At 45.8% G+C, this 18,496-nt stretch overlaps 1 protein-coding gene across 2 annotated transcripts in view; it reads left to right on the forward strand.

Annotated features, from left to right (window-relative positions):
- LOC120034920 (F-box/WD repeat-containing protein 7-like) overlaps positions 1–18,496 on the forward strand; it is a 205,134-nt gene that overhangs the window by 147,555 nt on the left and 39,083 nt on the right. The gene's annotated exons all lie outside the window — the stretch shown is intronic.

Raw genomic sequence — 18,496 nt, forward strand, 5'->3', positions numbered from 1 at the left:
AGGAAGGGAACAGACTCCCAAGCACTGACAGACTAATAATTCTTGCCACATAATGCATGCTCTTTCCCTGCATTTAGGAACACGCCACCACCCAAAAACATATCAGCATCTGTTATTCAGTCCCTCTGCAAACTGCCTCTGCACAAGCAATGCTTATACTCGTAGTGATGCCCCACATCTGTATGAATTACAGGTACGCGCAGACTGCAGAGCATGGCTTGAACTGAAAGCTTGCTGGACAATGTTCTGCCCTTCTCCTTTGGAGGTCACAGCTAAGGTCGCTTCACAGCTGGACTGTAGGGTGAGAAGATGAAATTACATCAGTACAGAGCAACACTGTCCACAGTGAAACTGGTGATTTATTTTTTTTGCCCTAACGAGATTTCTGCTACACAGACGGTCCTCTCAGCAGAGGCCTGGCCTCCCCACCATGATGAGAATACACTGTGACACGGAGTAGCATTTTAAAGGCTTTATTTTTAGAGCTCTGCGCTGGAAACGCTCCACCAACCATCTCATCTACGCAAAGCATGGGATTTAGGAAAGGGGAGAGACCAAAAGAGACAAAGTCTCTTAACATTACTGTTTTGTTTTTTCTCCGTTCGTTAGTTTCCGTTATGACGGCCATCGTTTTTGAAAAGGCTTTTCTGTTCTGTAGCTAATGTTAAAATATTTTGTCAAAAAGGCTTTTATTGGCAATGGGTTCAGGCCTATACCTCAGCATGGAATGGTTGAGAAACCTGCACTGGGCATGCTTTTTGAATAGCGATGATTAATTTATAGAGTGGGCAAGGTCCAAGAATGGTTTGCCATGGTTGGAGTAGCTGACGTTTTGATTGTGGAAAGGGTGGGCAACTCGTTGAGCCATTCTACAGCTGGAGGATATGACACGTGTTGTGACATGCCCCGACGTCACTACAGCAGTGTGGCGGTGACACGGTCGGCATAAACGCTTGCGGTGTCCTCTAGCTGTCAGCACGCATGCCAACCTCCTTTCCCTCACAGGCCTAGCTGGGTCATGTCACACTTTCCTCTGTGTCCCTGGGTGCTGTAGGGTCACTGTGACCAAACTAACCCAGAGGCAATCTTACACCTCGGATTTTATCCCTGGGATCGCTAGCGTGATTTTAAAGAAAACGTCCATTGAGTTGCTGAATCTTTTCAACCCCAGAGTCACTAGCAAGGAAGATGGGCTGCTATTAGTCATATCCTCCTGTCTTTTGTCCTGTCGTGGTAACAAATTGTGTGTGAAAGGACTGGTATTGTCATTTCTCCACACTGGAATTGATTGCATTGTACTAAATAACAAAAACATTCTTACAAAAAAGGAGAATGACGCTCAAAGAACTCTGTGTACCCTTTAAGTGATTTTTTTATTCTTACTACCCTGACATTTTCTGCATGCAATAGTGCGTATGAAGTTGAATAGCAAGTTACTTTACAAATTATGACCAGGTTCGTAGTCATTGCGGCATCCTTGACATTGTAACCTTGGATTGAAAGGCTGATTATTCTCACTGATTACAGCAGTCCAGTATGAATGACAAAGGAGAAAGGGTAGCAGTATACAGTATTTGCAGTCCCTTCACATTTTTCTGAGAACAAGGTGAGAAAATGGTCGCCACAACAATGAAACAAGTTATTTTAACTGCCAGCCGCTCAACAGTTTTTCAAAAGCTGACATCCTTCGATGTTTGTCCATGTTTCACGTCTTCTTTATTCGGCACCCTCTTCCCGTCCCTCTCCCCAAAGACGTAGGCACTAGCTTTGTGTGGTTACACTTTCAATGACGCCGGCTATTGAAGTTCGTTGGACTCGTAGCAACAGCCCCACTCTGAAAAGAAAATGTCCTCCGCACAATACGGACTGAGGGGAGCTGTCAGTGAGAAGACAAGCAAAACGGGCAGCCTGTGGAAAACGCTGCAAAGAATGAAGAGAAGACCAATACGGAGAGATGGGAGAAGTCAAAGATGAACAACTGATTAGAATGCCAATAGGCTTGGCTCTGGTTGGATGTTTGAATACCACCCCAGACAGACAGACAGGCACACACACACACTTATAAACACAAGATGGAGGGAGTAGGAGTGTTCCTGATGATTCTGTCTTCTCCAGCACTCTTCCTGAGAGCTGTGCGGGCTGTGTACAGTACCGCTATGTACTATCTACTGAGTGCTGAAAGAGGGGGGTGGCGGAATGAAATCAAGTGTACTAACGCGGCTACATAACCGCTTCTCCCACGTGGGCGGCCGTTTAGGAGAGTGAGGTGGCTCGTCAACCCCATGGGCCTCTAAGTATACATGAGCACTTAACTTTCTGTATCCACCAGCCCCCCATGTATAAATAATGACCGGCAGATTGCCATTCTCAATAATACAAGCGGTTGTTGTGTAGCCCTGTTTGCCGCACTGCAGCCCCAACTTCCCCGCCTCAGGCTTGTCCTTGAGGGCCTCGTTCAGCCCTTCTGGACCTGCGAGGCCTACCCAACCAGCCCTGTCCCACCTCCTGAGCCCCTCTCGACCTGCGAGGCCTACCCAACCAGCCCTGTCCCAGCGCTTTCTCCACCAAGACTCTGAAACGCTGACTTATGCTCCGCAATAATAACTGCATGAGAATTTCAGCCTTGTTAACTTTTTCAAAGTTAAACACCAGAAAAACCCGTTTCTATCTACAGCATTAATTGAGGCCCAGTTGGAGACTTGTTCTGAAGGACAGCAAGACCTCATCCCCTTCCTTATAATGAAAATGAAAGACACATTATTGAAGTCGCTGTTTTGCGCGGTGTAATTTCCGATAACTACATTTAAAACACAGCGGTTATCTAAGCGGCTTAATTGGAAAAATGTCCTTCCGGTGGGCCGGCATTTATTCTCCCAAATTGAGATGTGCAAAGAAATTAATGAGCTACGTAAAAGTTTCTTGTAAGAAGAAATGGAGGGAAAGCAAGATGGTTCTCTCTCCACTGCTGTACTAAAAGGAGGTAGGAACTGAGAGGGGGAGAATAGCAAGGGGTTGTCTAACGCTGACCTTTCACTGCTGACAAAAAGGAGAGGGAGAAAGAGGAAGCGGGGAGGAGAATCCTCTTCACCTCAGCCCTTGGCTCTCTTCAACAGGATATCCTAAATCCAGACCCCACACAGGGATGTGAGGTTCTCCCCATGCAGCAGCTGGGGTCTGCCTCTGCACTGTCTCAGTCCAGGGCTGCGTCATAGTGCACTACTTTCAACTAGGGCTCTGGTCAAAAGTAGTGCACTATATAGAGAATAGGGCACCATTTGGAATACACCCCCAGGTTTGTAACTGTTAGCGTCTGGTCTGCCATTTCAGCTCTGGAAAGCAAGAGGGAGCCACCAACAGAGACAGTTGCTATAACCATAGAAATAGACTAGGCTAGAATGGGAATTTCCATTTCAAGTCAATGTTTCTGTGGGTATAACAATCCTTTTTTTGTCAAGGTCTAGTATCTGTTACTTTACTAGCTGGTAGCTACTTGATAGTGTCTGTAGCAGCTACTATCAAGGTTTCTCCTCTCTCCCATATGTTGCTTGGCATCTCCAGTCTGCTCCTTACCGGTGTCTATTTCAGGGCAGTGTTCACCTCCACCAGGCTGGTCACATTACCTCTGCTTCAGATTTAACTCCAGTCTCTCTACCTGCCAATCACAAATCTCTGCTTCCCTCAGACTCCAAGCAGGACTGACAGCATGGAGCGTTAGAGCATGGCCTCTCTTCTCTATCTCGCTCCTCTCTATCTCTCTCTCTCTCTCTCTCTGCCTGTGGGTAGTAACCAGTGTTTCTCTCCCTCCTCTCTCTCTCTCTCTCTGCCTGTGGGTAGTAACCAGTGTTTCTCTCCCTCCTCTCTCTCTCTCTGCCTGTGGGTAGTAACCAGTGTTTATCTCTCCCTTCTCTCTCTCTCTGCCTGTGGGTAGTAACCAGTGTTTCTCTCCCTCCTCTCTCTCTCTTTCTCTCTGCCTGTGGGTAGTAACCAGTGTTTATCTCCCCCTTCTCTCTCTCTCTCTGCCAGTGGGTAGTAACCAGTGTTTATCTCCCCCTTCTCTCTCTGTCTCTCTGCCTGTGGGTAGTAACCAGTGTTTATCTCCCCCTTCTCTCTCTGTCTCTCTGCCTGTGGGTAGTAACCAGTGTTTATCTCCCCCTTCTCTCTCTGTCTCTCTGCCTGTGGGTAGTAACCAGTGTTTATCTCTCCCTTCTCTCTCTGTCTCTGCCTGTGGGTAGTAACCAGTGTTTATCTCTCCCTTCTCTCTCTCTCTCTCTCTCTGCCTGTGGGTAGTAACCAGTGTTTATCTCTCTCTTCTCTCTCTGTCTCTCTGCCTGTGGGTAGTAACCAGTGTTTATCTCTCCCTTCTCTCTCTCTCTCTCTCTGCCTGTGGGTAGTAACCAGTGTTTATCTCTCCCTTCTCTCTCTGTCTCTGCCTGTGGGTAGTAACCAGTGTTTATCTCTCCCTTCTCTCTCTGTCTCTGCCTGTGGGTAGTAACCAGTGTTTATCTCTCCCTTCTCTCTCTGTCTCTCTGCCTGTGGGTAGTAACCAGTGTTTATCTCTCCCTTCTCTCTCTGTCTCTGCCTGTGGGTAGTAACCAGTGTTTATCTCTCCCTTCTCTCTCTCTCTCTCTGCCTGTGGGTAGTAACCAGTGTTTATCTCCCCCTTCTCTCTCTCTGCCTGTGGGTAGTAACCGGTTTCTCTGAGTGGTGCTCTATCTGTGCTGTGGTGACTATAGCCAAGGGCTTTTTATAGTCATAAGAGAACTCTCTGCTAGGTTTTGTTGCCTGGGTGACATGTCAGCAATGCTCTCTCTCTCTCTCTCTCTCTCTCGCTCTCCCTTTGTCCCCTTTTCCCACTGACACACACATCACTAGTATTGTTCCCTGCAGTCTGCCACTTTCCTCTTGCTGCTTGCTCTATTTCAGGGATGGGCAACTCCAGTCCTCGGGGGCCTGATTGGTGTCACACTTTTGCCCCAGCTAACACACCTGACTCCAATAATCAACTAATCATGATCTTCAGTTTAGAATCAGCTGTGTTTGCTAGGGATGGGGGGAAAAGGTGACAACACTCCAGCCCTGAGGAATAGAGTTGCCCATCCCTGGTCTATCTGGTCTCAGAGGACTTGACAGATGTGTGTGTACACTACAATGTGTGCTTCTCACACACACACACACACACACACTGTGCACATTCTGCAGGGCCCTCTATCTACCCTCTCTCAAATGAACTGGTTCTGACTCTGACCTAGGGCTGTGGCGATCCTAAAATTTTGTCAGCCGGTGATTGTCATGCAAATAACTGCTGGTCTCACAGTAAGTGACCATTAATTAACATAAACCCGTTTAGCATCCCGTGGCTTCCCACGCTTGGCCTACAAGTCACTGATGCAGACCTTTTGGAACATTTACATTTTAAACAGTCTACTAAATCCATGTAATATAGCCTACACATCACAATGAATCCCTTATTTATTTTAGAGGTGTAAAGAAGCATGATATGAAGAAAATGTTGCCTATTTCAGAAGAACAGAATAGCATGCTCTGAGTTGTCCTTATGTTAGTTCCTGATCTGGCTCTGCCATATGGCTGTGGACTTTAGCAATAAATAAATATAGCAGCACGCCAAAGCTGGGATCCTCTTTTTAAAAAGTGGTCAGTCAAAACTCTGTTTTCACATGCGGTTACGCGGTGACTGGGTCTCTAAGAACACGTGTCACTAGGCTCTGTAGGCTCTGTACTCTAACTGTATAGGTCCTAGGCCTATAGGATACGTTTGGAGTTATATGGCCATTTTAGTTGATACAAACCTTGTCAAAACATATAGGCCTATGGGCTAGGCTTCATGAGGTGTGATACAAACCTTATCAAAACATATAGGCCTATGGGCTAGGCTTCATGAGGTGTGATACAAACCTTATCAAAACATATTGGCCTATGGGCTAGGCTTCATGAGGTGTGATACAAACCTTGTCAAAACATATAGGCCTATGGGCTAGGCTTCATGAGGTGTGATACAAACCTTATCAAAACATATAGGCCTATGGGCTAGGCTTCATGAGGTGTGATACAAACCTTGTCAAAACATATTGGCCTATGGGCTAGGCTACATGAGGTGTGATACAAACCTTACAAAACATATAGGCCTATGGGCTAGGCTACATGAGGTGTGATACAAACCTTACAAAACATATAGGCCTATGGGCTAGGCTACATGAGGTGTGATACAAACCTTACAAAACATATAGGTCTATGGGCTAGGCTACATGAGGTGTGATACAAACCTTACAAAACATATAGGCCTATGGGCTAGGCTACATGAGGTGTGATACAAACCTTGTCAAAACATATAGGCCTATGGGCTAGGCTTCATGAGGTGTGATACAAACCTTATCAAAACATATAGACCTATGGGCTAGGCTTCATGAGGTGTGATACAAACCTTGTCAAAACATATAGGCCTATGGGCTAGGCTACATGAGGTGTGATACAAACCTTATCAAAACATATAGGCCTATGGGCTAGGCTTCATGAGGTGTGATACAAACCTTATCAAAACATATAGGCCTATGGGCTAGGCTACATGAGGTGTGATACAAACCTTATCAAAACATATAGGCCTATGGGCTAGGCTACATGAGGTGTGATACAAACCTTATCAAAACATATAGGCCTATGGGCTAGGCTACATGAGGTGTGATACAAACCTTGTCAAAACATATAGGCCTATGGGCTAGGCTACATGAGGTGTGATACAAACCTTGTCAAAACATATAGGCCTATGGGCTAGGCTACATGTGTGCAACTATGATTTGAAAAACTCACCAAAAAAAGGCATGCACTGTTTCTTGCCTTACTGCACACGCTGGGCATCATTCAGAAGTGATATTGTCACGCATCAGACTATTCTTCATTTAGTCTTGTCTTTACATATACTAAATAATATATGTGTGAAATTAGTTGCGCCGGTCTGAACAGGGGCAGGGGGAAAACAAATGTCATCTATGCACTTAAATAACGAATGGAGGACGCTTTTCCCGTGGTTCATTTTCATGCCAGCCAGGTACCAAAACGTCATGATACCAACATTTTACAACCCCATAGTACCGTTACATATGATACTACCGACTGTTTCAGCCCTGCTGATCTAAAGAACCTGCTGGCGCCTGTTATAAAATGTTTAAAGTCAATTTTGTTTATACATTTTGATAAATTTAAGCAACAGCCACTAGTCTCTTGTCTGCACTTGTCCAATAATATCCACTTCACTTTCATGCGCATATCACGCGTGGCAGCTGTGATCAGCCAGCCTCATCCCCTACCAGCCCTCACTCACCTGCTTCCCTCCGTTCTCTCTTCATGAGCGTCTATTCCTCCATCGGTTTTTAAAAAATAGAATTTAGCTGTGATGGCGAGCCGGGATCCAGACTCTGATTTGTATGTTTGTTACATTGGAGCAGCTCGTAATGTTGGTACATTGTATAATTTCATCGCCTGTTATAACCAAGCGCACTGACCAGTCTGAGTAGACTTTGCAAGTTCACTGTCCTGCAGCCTCTGAGTGTCAGGGAGGGAAAATGGAGCACCGCTTCGCGACAGGCACGCTTGCAGCTTTACAGCAAAAAATCTTCTCTTACCTAAACATTACAAAATGTTTAAAAATATGACCCATATTACCGGAGGTTCCTTTATTTGGTCTTTCTATCAGGATTTCCACAAGTGTTATATCATTTCACAAACCAAACCGGGCCGAACAGGATGCTAAGCCACTGATTTATTTATTTCTTTTCCCACCTTGGTATCCCGATACTAAATCGGCATCGTGATACATGGCCTGGTATCGTATTGTTTGTAAAATGTTGGTATCGTGACAAGCCTACTATAATCCTGTTGTAAAGCGAAGCAATGTTCTTCATATGAGGAAAGCCGTTTTGGAGAAGCCCAGTCACCGTAACAGCCCTAACTCTGGCCCTCTACTCTCACATCCAGCACTCTGAATAACAGCAAGACCCCTCACCTCTCTCAAGGCCTCAGTCTCACCCTCCCTCCCAGCCATCCCTGCCCTCCCAGCCATCCCTGCCCTCCCAGCCATCCCTGCCCTCAACTGTCTCAGTTCAGTTGGTTAATAGGACTGTAGAGCGCTTGCCCTTCTCCTATACAAGCGGCCTCACTGGTACTCTCAACAAAAAGGAAACTGTTTCACTACACATATAGCCTAACTCAACCCTTTCTGTATAAACACACACAATGCTCAACCATTTTATTTCCCAACCAACACACTTACCTAGACATTTGTCTACCCACACTTGTGTTATTTCTGCTTCCTCATATTAAACCAATATGTCGTACGTTCACTGTAAACTTCTGTCCTCCCTAATCTAACCCCTCCTCTCTGTAGACTTAAACATGTTACATGAGGAGAGTCCCATGACACACGGCAGGTCATTGAGCCGTGTCAACGCTGCTGTTTACACACACTTCCTCCCCTAGTGGCACTCTGTTTGCCTCAGGCTGTTCAGTCAAGCAAGTCACCCCCCTCTCACACACACACGCCTCAGCTCATGCCTCCTAAACGATGGACCAGTGTTTGTTGTGCTTGTACAATGTATCTGTTTATGAAATGAATCCATTAATGTTTTGGAAGCCACACAACTCTCTCTGGGCAATTTGAACCAAACTGAAACACTATCACACTATTATTTGTCCATTAAGGAGGTAAGTGTTTGGAGCATAGGGACTGCAGCACTGTAATATTATAGCTGGAATACTCTGGCCGGGCTGGAATACTCTGGCCGGGCTGGAATACTCTGGCCGGGCTGGAATACTCTGGCCGGGCTGGAATACTCTGGCCGGGCTGGAATACTCTGGCCGGGCTGGAATACTCTGGCCGGGCTGGAATACTCTGGCCGGGCTGGAATACTCTGGCCGGGCTGGAATACTCTGGCCGGGCTGGAATACTCTAGGCGGGCTGGAATACTCTAGGCGGGCTGGAATACTCTAGCAGAGTGTTAGCTGACTGTGGCTAGCACTTCAGCTGCAGGGCAGAGGATGGATAGCAGAGGTGATGAAAGACCTGTGAGGTCTGGCCGGCCGCTCTAAATAAGGTTAGCATCACTATTGGTCAGTAAGAAATTTGACCTCGGCTTTTAACCCAACCCCTACCAAAGACACGTGCAGCTTTTGGAGAGATGCTGGAGGCTTCCACACTGGGCGCAAGGGCACAAAGGCAAGCGAAGGCATCTAGGATTTAATACCGGCTCACTTCCCGGCAGATTTCTCCTGTCGGACCCGGGATTCAAACTGGCAGCCCGCCGGTTGCTGACTCACCTCTCTAACCGCTAGGCTACAAGCAGCATGAATACAGACCCAGGTGTTCTCAACATAGAGAAGTATTTGGGTTCTACCTAGCTTATCCTCAGGGGATCTGCTGACTACCTGAGTCTGAGACGTGTGGAAAAAGGGAGGATTGCATACTGTGTAAGGGAGCGACGCACCTGAAGGGCAGACCATCGAGTGTGTGTGTGTGTGTCTGTGTTCATGTGTGGTGATGCTAACTGGGTTAACCGAGGAAGTGTGACGAGTGTGTTCCCAGAACGGGAGGACGCTCTTCCACACCACTGCTGCTCAGCCAGTCATGCAGAAAGACGGCAGGATTCCGCTATCAGGGAGCATGTGTTAAAACCCACCAAACGTTCACACGTACACACACTCTAGCAGATTACTGCTTCAGATTCAGCTACAGTACACACACACATGCATGTATACACTCTCACTGACACACACACACACACACACATGCATTCATGCATAAACTCTCACCGACACACACACACACATGCAATCATGCATACACTCTCACTGACACACACACACACACATTCATGCATAAACTCTCACCGACACACACACACACACACACACACACACACACACGCATTCATGCATAAACTCTCACCGACACACACACACACACACCCTCTCACTGACTGACAAACACACACATGCATAAAATCTCACCCACACACACACACACACACACACACACATGCATTCATGCATAAACTCTCACCGACACACACACACACACACACACACACACACACACACACATGCAGTCATGCATACACTCTCACCGACACACACACACACACCCTCTCACTGACTGACAAACACACACATGCTTACTTACACAAGCATACACTGTCATGTTAATATACTGCACTTGCATACTCAGGAGTGGAGGAGAATATTTCAGACATGGCTGGGGTTATGGGCATTCCTCAACTATTCGGACCAGATTGCATTGCTGTTGAGTTGCGTCAGTCACATTCCACTGACAAACCACCCAAAACAAATTCCATTTATGTCTCTTTCACTTTGAACACAAGACATGGCAACGTGTGTGTGTGTGTGTGGCAGCATTTTTACCGCCTGACTCCATCACAACACTATCACTCACTCCCGCTGTTAGCCTGTTATAGATAAGTCTAATCCCTCAAAGTCCATTTAGACAAAGAGCCTGTACATTTCAAAGGCTAAGCCAATGGCCAACATCTAAACAAGATCAAGCGTTGTCCCCCGAGTCTCTAGTAATTGGACAGAGGTTAAAAATGGCCGCCTCTTTCATACCGCCTCTTTCATATTGACCTCCTTCTTATCACGAGACCCTTGTTTATGTGTTTGACTTGCTCCTCTATTTGTAGCTGGTTGCTGTGGAGATGGCATTTAGGACATTGGGTAGGTAAACTGTCAAGTATGGGAGAACAGCGGTATTGAAATGGAGCAATGTTTCAGGACTGCTAGTACAATGGGTTTTCTGGTACAAAGAGTTGTTGTTGCTGGTCACAGCTCAGCCAAACACGTCAAGACGTTCCTGGATCCTCCACCTGCATTCCTTCCATGTTACACCGTCCTTCAGGCTCACCTGTCTTTCTGATTCATCACGCCGTAATCTTCAAAAAAGACCGCAAAGTGAAAAACAACGGCTACCTCACCCTCTCCGCTCCAAATCGCTTCTCCGTCCTCGTTCAGTTTCGTGTCTTCTCCGCTAGCCTCAGCTTTTGAGTTCTAGGTCTTTCCTTTTCCTCTGCTCTGGAGAAAACTATCCCACTCTCGAGCTTTTCTGAGACCCCAAGCCCAAAGTTGCCAGCTGCTCCATCCACTCCAATTACATCTCAGAGAATAGATTTTGCTCCGCTTCAGACCCTGTATTCCTTTTGAGAGGGATGTTTTGTGGTATGGAGTTGGCGCCGGTATGGTGTAGTTGAGAAGTGTGTTTTTTTTCTAGAAAACTGTATATGAGAAACATGCTGTGGGTTCTAGTGAGATTCCTTTACCCTGGCATCTCCTCCTCCTCCTCCTCTTCTTCCCTGGCTTGCCCCTTCCAGTGCAGGGTCTAGGAGAATGCCTATTAGTCCTTGGGTATTGTTAGGGGAGCAGCAGGGCTGTAATTTGGAGCTATTTTTAAAGGAGAAAGTGACGTCTGTCTTCTGCTGAAGCGCGAGCGTGGGTTGGAGAGACGTAGTGTGTGTGTGTGTGTGTGTGTGTGTTCGCTCCGGATGTACAGAGCCACGGCCACGCATTCATAACTCAATGAACAGTCCCACATCTCGGCAAAGTGCTTCACACCCACACACCACTCTGCATTTAAAGGTCACCGTTTATTGAGATGCTGAAGCTTGATAATATGGACATGGCCAGCCCATCTGCATTCTCCCATGGCATTTTACTACACGCTGAGTTACTGGCTTTATAAATTATTCTCCAAATTAAGGTAAATGCCTTGGTGGGGAGGTGGGTGGGTGGGGGGGGTGACCAATATACATGCCCATTCCCCCATGTTGACGACAGAAAGATGGAGCGCAACAGAGTCTGGCTTCCTGCTTCTTATCTGTAATTTGAGGTCTGGATTGAATAGCCTGCTCTTTCTGATGCTATTAGGAGAGGGCAATAGTTCCCCAGAGAGGCCTGTTCCTGTGTTGGGAGAGGTGGGGTGTTGTGGGACTGTGGTTAGGAGAGGTTGAGATCTGAAAAATGTGTGATGTGAAAAAGGAGGTGGAGCTATGGTCCCCTATTGAGCACTGGGCAGAACCCAGAGACCCAGGAAGGTCAAAGGTAACCCAGACACAGTTGGGCTCCTCACGCTCCTCGTCCTCCTCCTCCAACTAGCTCATCCAGACACCGAGCCAACAGCCAGCAAACCACCGCTGCTTTTTTGCAATTTGGCTCGTTCTGCCTAATCTGGGCTCTGGAGTGGCACTTTTGAATAATTAAAGGGGGTTTATCCGTTCCTCTGTAAATGTTGACACCCGCGCAGGCCAAGGTTCACCTGGCTTATGGCTACCAATTCTGCAACCCTCTTCGCTCCGTGTTCATGTCCATGTGGAATATTGATGAGGTAAATGCAAAACATGCTAAACCGCAACACAGTAGGGATGGGACAGAGGGGTAATATTCACGTTAACTGCGTTATTGGAGTGTCAGTGTTAGGAAGTTCCCTGTTCATGGTACAGGCCAGCTAAATCCTATAATGATGTTATATAAATGCTCCCAGAAACATTATATCAACCCCTGACATTGTTTTCCTGTGTGGCTGTCTGGTACATAAGTCATGCTCTGACTGATCTTGTTTATAGCCACCGTTCGTAGCTAGAAGAACGTCTCTGTATTAATTGACAATGGGTAAAGGTCAAGACTGGCTTTGAAGAATCCAAGAGGGAGCACTCGTGTTTGGCTTTCTAACTCTGTATGTGTGCTTATCGTTCTGTTGTGTGTGTGTGTGTCAGCTTCTCTGTAGTTCAGTGCCAAAGGGTTAATTCAACCCATCCATAAAGGACACAACACTTCCTGCTGTCTGATTTATTCGCTCTACTCGACAAGGTCAACAGCTTCCTCTTCCCCCATTTTCATTTGAAGTCCCTCTCTAGAGGCAGGTCACAGATCAGTGATACACTATATCAGTAGGCAGTGGGAAAATACGAGGTAAGCGATGGTTGCTGTTCTCAGATCTGGCCGGGCCTCCATAGCTGGCAGGTGCCGTGCCTGGCCCACCCCAGAAGGGAAGGCTCCAGTTGGGGGGTCAGGAAGAAGCCTCTAGCCCCCCATCCACTGAGAAACTGCAGGAGCCCACCACCCAGATATACTTTTTCCCACAATGTGGCTGGAAGTTAAACACGAGCCTGCTACCTGCTAATAGACGAAGTACTGGTTTCTTTCGATTAGGAAAATAATCCAGGTGACCTTTTTGTCAGCCAGGGATTTAGTTACGTTTCTCTCGGTTGTAATCCAGAGAAAGGCACAGTTGGTTAGATAAATGTCAGTGAGGTCCGACATCTCTCTTCTCACTTGAACCCCGGGGCAGAAAAATATCAAAGTCTTTTGTCAGCGGTTTGATTTCTTATTTACTTACTTATTAAGTATTCCTTCCAGGAAGTGGGAATGCCTCGTGGTGTTATTGTGAAGCCTGACCTTCAATGGCTTTCAGCAGGGAAATAGAAAGTCCAATTTTAGATCCTGATGGCGGATAAACAACTAATAAATCTCAATATTAGTTTTGTCACAGTAATTTATGGTGTTATCACGGGTCCATAGCACACCCGGTCGCCCCTGGTGTCTTGGGGGGGGGGGGGGGGGGGTGCGTGTGCGCGCACCCTGGCCAGTAGGTTGTCTCAGGGGCGTTAAACTTTTGTTCTCCATAGTGCAGAGTTTTATACACTTTCTCCTCTCCAAAACTCACTGTAGTGGAAACTATTGGTGTCTCTGGAATTTCTGATAGGCTTCCCAGACATTCAGCCTGCCAGATATCAAGCATGAGAACAACCTTGGGTCCAGGTTAAGTTACTATTTGACTCTTCACAGCGTGTGATTGGCAGTAATGGACATTGTCCTTCTATCCTCTGTAATGTCCATATCATTTCCCATGGAACACTCGTGATGTCACAATAGGAGATGTCAGCCCTCCTCACTTTAATTTCCTCGTTGACCTGACCCCAATAGAGGCCTGGACTCTCGGGGGTTGCAGTCGCGTGGGTGGCTAAAGGCTGTTATGCTAATGGCCCCAAGCAGCCACAGGCAGATGTCATTATTCAGAATAATGTTCCCCAGAATGGAATGCTGCACCGATGATCCAAGGCTCCATTTGTCACACCTCTCCCCGTAGTCGTCCGTCAATCGCATGTCATCTGTCTGGTTGGAATGCACCCTGCTATTGCTCTCTCGGTGAGCGGCCATTGAGATCGAAGGCCCCCGGTCACCTATTTTGTCACCGCCAGGACAATGACACGGCGGTTATTCAGCGACACACCACTGCCCAAGAAGTATTTGCTGCTTCAAGTTCAGCAAGGCCCCACATTTAAACATTTGATCAAGGAGGCCATTCTCCTATAGCTTGAGCCAGGGTATTTTCCCACATATCTGTTGCCTTTGAAAAGCTCAATGTCCAAGTCCATCTAATCCACCTATAGAGAGGGTTAAGTCCCTTCATTTTTCACTTTCTACCCTTTATTTAATGAAACCTCATGAAGAATGATGAATTCCATGAATCAGTTCTGCAGTTCCTTTTCCTTTTTAAATACTGCAGTATCACGTACATAATAAAAAAAACAGTCATGGGTGCTCAATTTTTCTTGAAGAACTCATAAGCTAATTTCTATTCTGTTGGCTGAAACACTGGCATAGAAATTCATACATCCACATGCTGTAGCCTACTGTTTGTGTAGGAAGCCCCATACGAGAGAGAGAGAGGAGAGACATAAAGGGAATCGAGCATTTGCATTTGCCCTCCAGACATACCACTGCGCTGTTACAAGATAGTAATTTTACTACATTCTCCATTCTAGTTCCCAATATATATACCAACACTGAGAACCACTCATCATATATTAGCTCTCTTGCTCCTCTCTCTGTCTCTATATATCGCTCTCTATATAGATAGATGGATAGATCTATATCTAGATATATTTATATATCTATAGAGAGAGAGAGACCTGTCTCCCGGAGGTCTATCACTTAAAGACGAGAAGACAAAACACAGACAAGGCTGAGATATGAGTCTGAAATGAGTTTACTTCGGAGGACACCTGTACCGGAGTGCCAAGTCTAGGACAAAAAGGCGTCTCAACAGTTTTTACCCCCAAGCTATAAGACTCCTGAACAGGTAATCAAATGGCTACCCGGACTATTTGCATTGTGTTCTCCAACCCCTCTTTTTACGCTGCTGCTACTCTCTGTTTATCATACATGCATAGTCACTTTAACCATACATTCATGTACATACTACCTCAATTGGGCCGACCAACCAGTGCTCCGCACATTGGCTAACCAGGCTATCTGCATTGTGTCCCGCCAACCCACCACCCGCCAACCCCTCTTTTACGCTACTGCTACTCTCTGTTCATCATATATGCATAGTCACTTTAACCATATCTACATGTATATACTACCTCAATCAGCCTGACTAAACGTTGTCTGTATGTAGCCTCTCTACTGTATATAGCCTGTCTTTTTACTGTTTTATTTCTTTACTTACCTATTGTCACCTACCTTTTTTGCATTATTGGTTAGAGCCTGTAAGTAAGCATTTCACTGTAAGGTCTACCTACACCGGTTGTATTCGGCGCACGTGACAAATAAACTTTGATTTGATTTGTGGAAGCCCCATGTCTGGGTCAGGAGGGTTTTTAAGAGGTTTTGATAAGTGTTGTGAGGTAAGAGCCTAGCGCCGCTGGCTGTCTGTTAATGCTTTACCGAGTGGCAGAAGGGGAGCAACAGAGGTCACAGGCTCTTCAAAGGCTGGGGCGCCACCGCTCTCGCATTCCACTCATTCCAACGTACTGTGTTAAGGTTGGGCAGCGAGGGGGTTGTTCTCAAGAGGGCCCAACACACACACACACACACACACACATTGTCTCGTGTGCTGCTTGGTGTTGCTGTGGCAACAAAAACAAACGAGGAAAGATTTCCATTGCAGGGAAAAGGGACGGACACACACACACACACACACGGAGCTCCAGACTATCTTAGTTATACTGCACCTTGCTACCTTTAACCCCTCCAACACTAGATTACATGGGGAGCAGGTGAGGCTGCAGTGAGGCCCCTCTTTCAAAGGCCTCAATTGTAGTTTGTCATACATGCAAGTCCTTGTCATAAAACATAAATAGCTGTGTGTGTACATGGTTTACTATCTCTATTAAACTAACATCTGGATATCAAGGTGGCTTGCTTTTCTAAGCAGTTGATATATGGCCTGCCTCGTATGAGTTTTCCGATTTCCTTCAAATGGTTTTGGGATACTGGCACATTTTCTCTCCTCTCATTCTTGTCTCACCATTTCGACAAGTGCCTCTCCTCACCTCTCACCTCCAAACCCCCGATTTCCCACCTGAATCCAGATGATTGGATAATGACAGGTGTCGAGTGTCTTAATGGCCTTTAGAGCTGGTAAATCTGATTCCTAGTCAGTAACCTGTGAAGAGGCCCTTCCTGTGATCCTCCTCCATTTGTCTCTGTGTGGTTATTTGAATCATCTTGACTGACTAATACAGAGGCTGTTAGGGAGGTGGACTGTGGAACCGGGGCAAGAACTCAAGGTGTTGGAGACTCCCTAAAAAAACACAGCACTTCAATACATCTACGACGGGAATTTTTTATTTAACTAGGCAAGTCAGTTCAGAACAAATTCTTATTTACAACGACGGCCTACCCCAGCCAAACCCTAACCCGGCTGACGCTGGGCCAATTGTGCGTCGCCCTATGGGACTCCCAATCACGGCCGGTTGTGAATACAGCCTGGAATCAAACCAGGGTCTGTAGTGACGCCTCTTGACCGCTGCGCCACTCGCAGTGACTTTTCGTAGCAGTTTAGGAGAGTATTTTTGATAACCCTAATCAAATCATAATCAAGCTTTATTTATATAGCACATTTCAGACATGAATGCAATGTGCTTCACAGGAAAAAACTTTGATAAATAACAGTGAAAATAAAAACTGAAATATTTACTACACAACAATCACAGGATAAAAACAAAAGTATAACAAAAAACATTTTCTTAACCTAATTCTCTTAACCTGCTACGTTAATTCTCCTAACCTGCTGCGTAAGTTCCCGTAACCTGCTATGAAAAAGTAACTTCCAGTTGTAGCTGAATCGAAGTGGTGTGTTTTCAGGGAATCTCCAAGGTGTTGATGAGAGGGAAAGGGATTGTTTTTTAAATTACTCAACCTTCCCCGGTAATGTTCTGACAGATGTCTAAAGAGACATAACAACGTACATGTTGCCAATGACACTCTCAATAGGAAATATGGCCACTGCAACAGCTTTTCTGTGAATCGGCCCCTATTGGAGAACAAGTCTCAACATGTTCAGAGAATTGCAGGACTGCAGGTTAGTTGCTTTTACCTTGCAGGTGTTTGCAGACCTAATTCAAGATCCCCAGACTAGTTTCCCATTTGTCCAAATTGATTATTGTAAACAAAAGGGCTTTTCATGTGTATTTATTTTCTACACAAGGCATTATTTGAATAACAATAGCCGAGCTAGCTACCTGCCAGTGCAGGTTTTGTTTACCAGATAGCTGGATAGCCCTGTGAAAAGCTTCCCTCTTACCTCGGAGGTGACAAATACTAATAAGTATTTTCTTTTAACAATGTGTATTCACCTCAACCATTATTATTTATTCGTTTTGTCAGCTGTGACTTTGTTTTGGACCCAAACCAGCCGTTTAGAGTTGTTTATTTCCCCTCACCAGCAGTATAATTTGCATGTGATGGCCCTTTCCCAGTTGTGAAGCCATCACCTATGTTCTAGTTATGTTAACTAAGGCCCATCATTGTTTTTGCCCATATTGAAAAGGAATTAGCGTTCATTTCGTGTGTAAATCAGGTGCTGCACCTGAAGTGCATATTATGTACCACTGCCGACTAGAGAATAATGGATCTCTCTTTATCCCCGGGCTGAATGAAGTGTGGAATATAATATATGAATGTTATGCGTTTATTATGCATGGGCTGAAATATTAAGTAAAAAATGTTGTTTATTCAATATCATATTCTCCCTCTAATATTTATATTAGTTTCTCACTTTTCGGGATGTAATTTGTGTCTGACTGCCCTAAGCAGAGCACTGATTATACAGAATATCCTATTCAAAGCAAGTTGTGATAAATACCTCCTGCCCAGTGATGGGGAAAGAACATTAGCGGTGCCACTGCTGCCATACCATGGGGTGTGTGTGGACTGCAACAAGTGTCTTGACTAGGTGGTATACAGCTATGACCGGAAAGTGACTTTTTCATAGCAGGTTAGGAGAATTTACACGAATTTACACAGCAGGTTGGAACAATTAACATGGCAGGTTAGGAGAATTAGGTTAAGGTTAGTGAAAAACCCCTCTCAACCTGCTACGAAAAGTCACTTCCGGTCGTAGCTGTACTCCCATTTAATCACATCCGTGATTTCCCCCTCCCTTTTCCTGTCTGGCTGCTGTGTATTCGCACCAATA

Source organism: Salvelinus namaycush, chromosome 42 (genome assembly GCF_016432855.1).
Source record: "Salvelinus namaycush isolate Seneca chromosome 42, SaNama_1.0, whole genome shotgun sequence".
Classification (NCBI taxonomy): domain Eukaryota; kingdom Metazoa; phylum Chordata; class Actinopteri; order Salmoniformes; family Salmonidae; genus Salvelinus; species Salvelinus namaycush.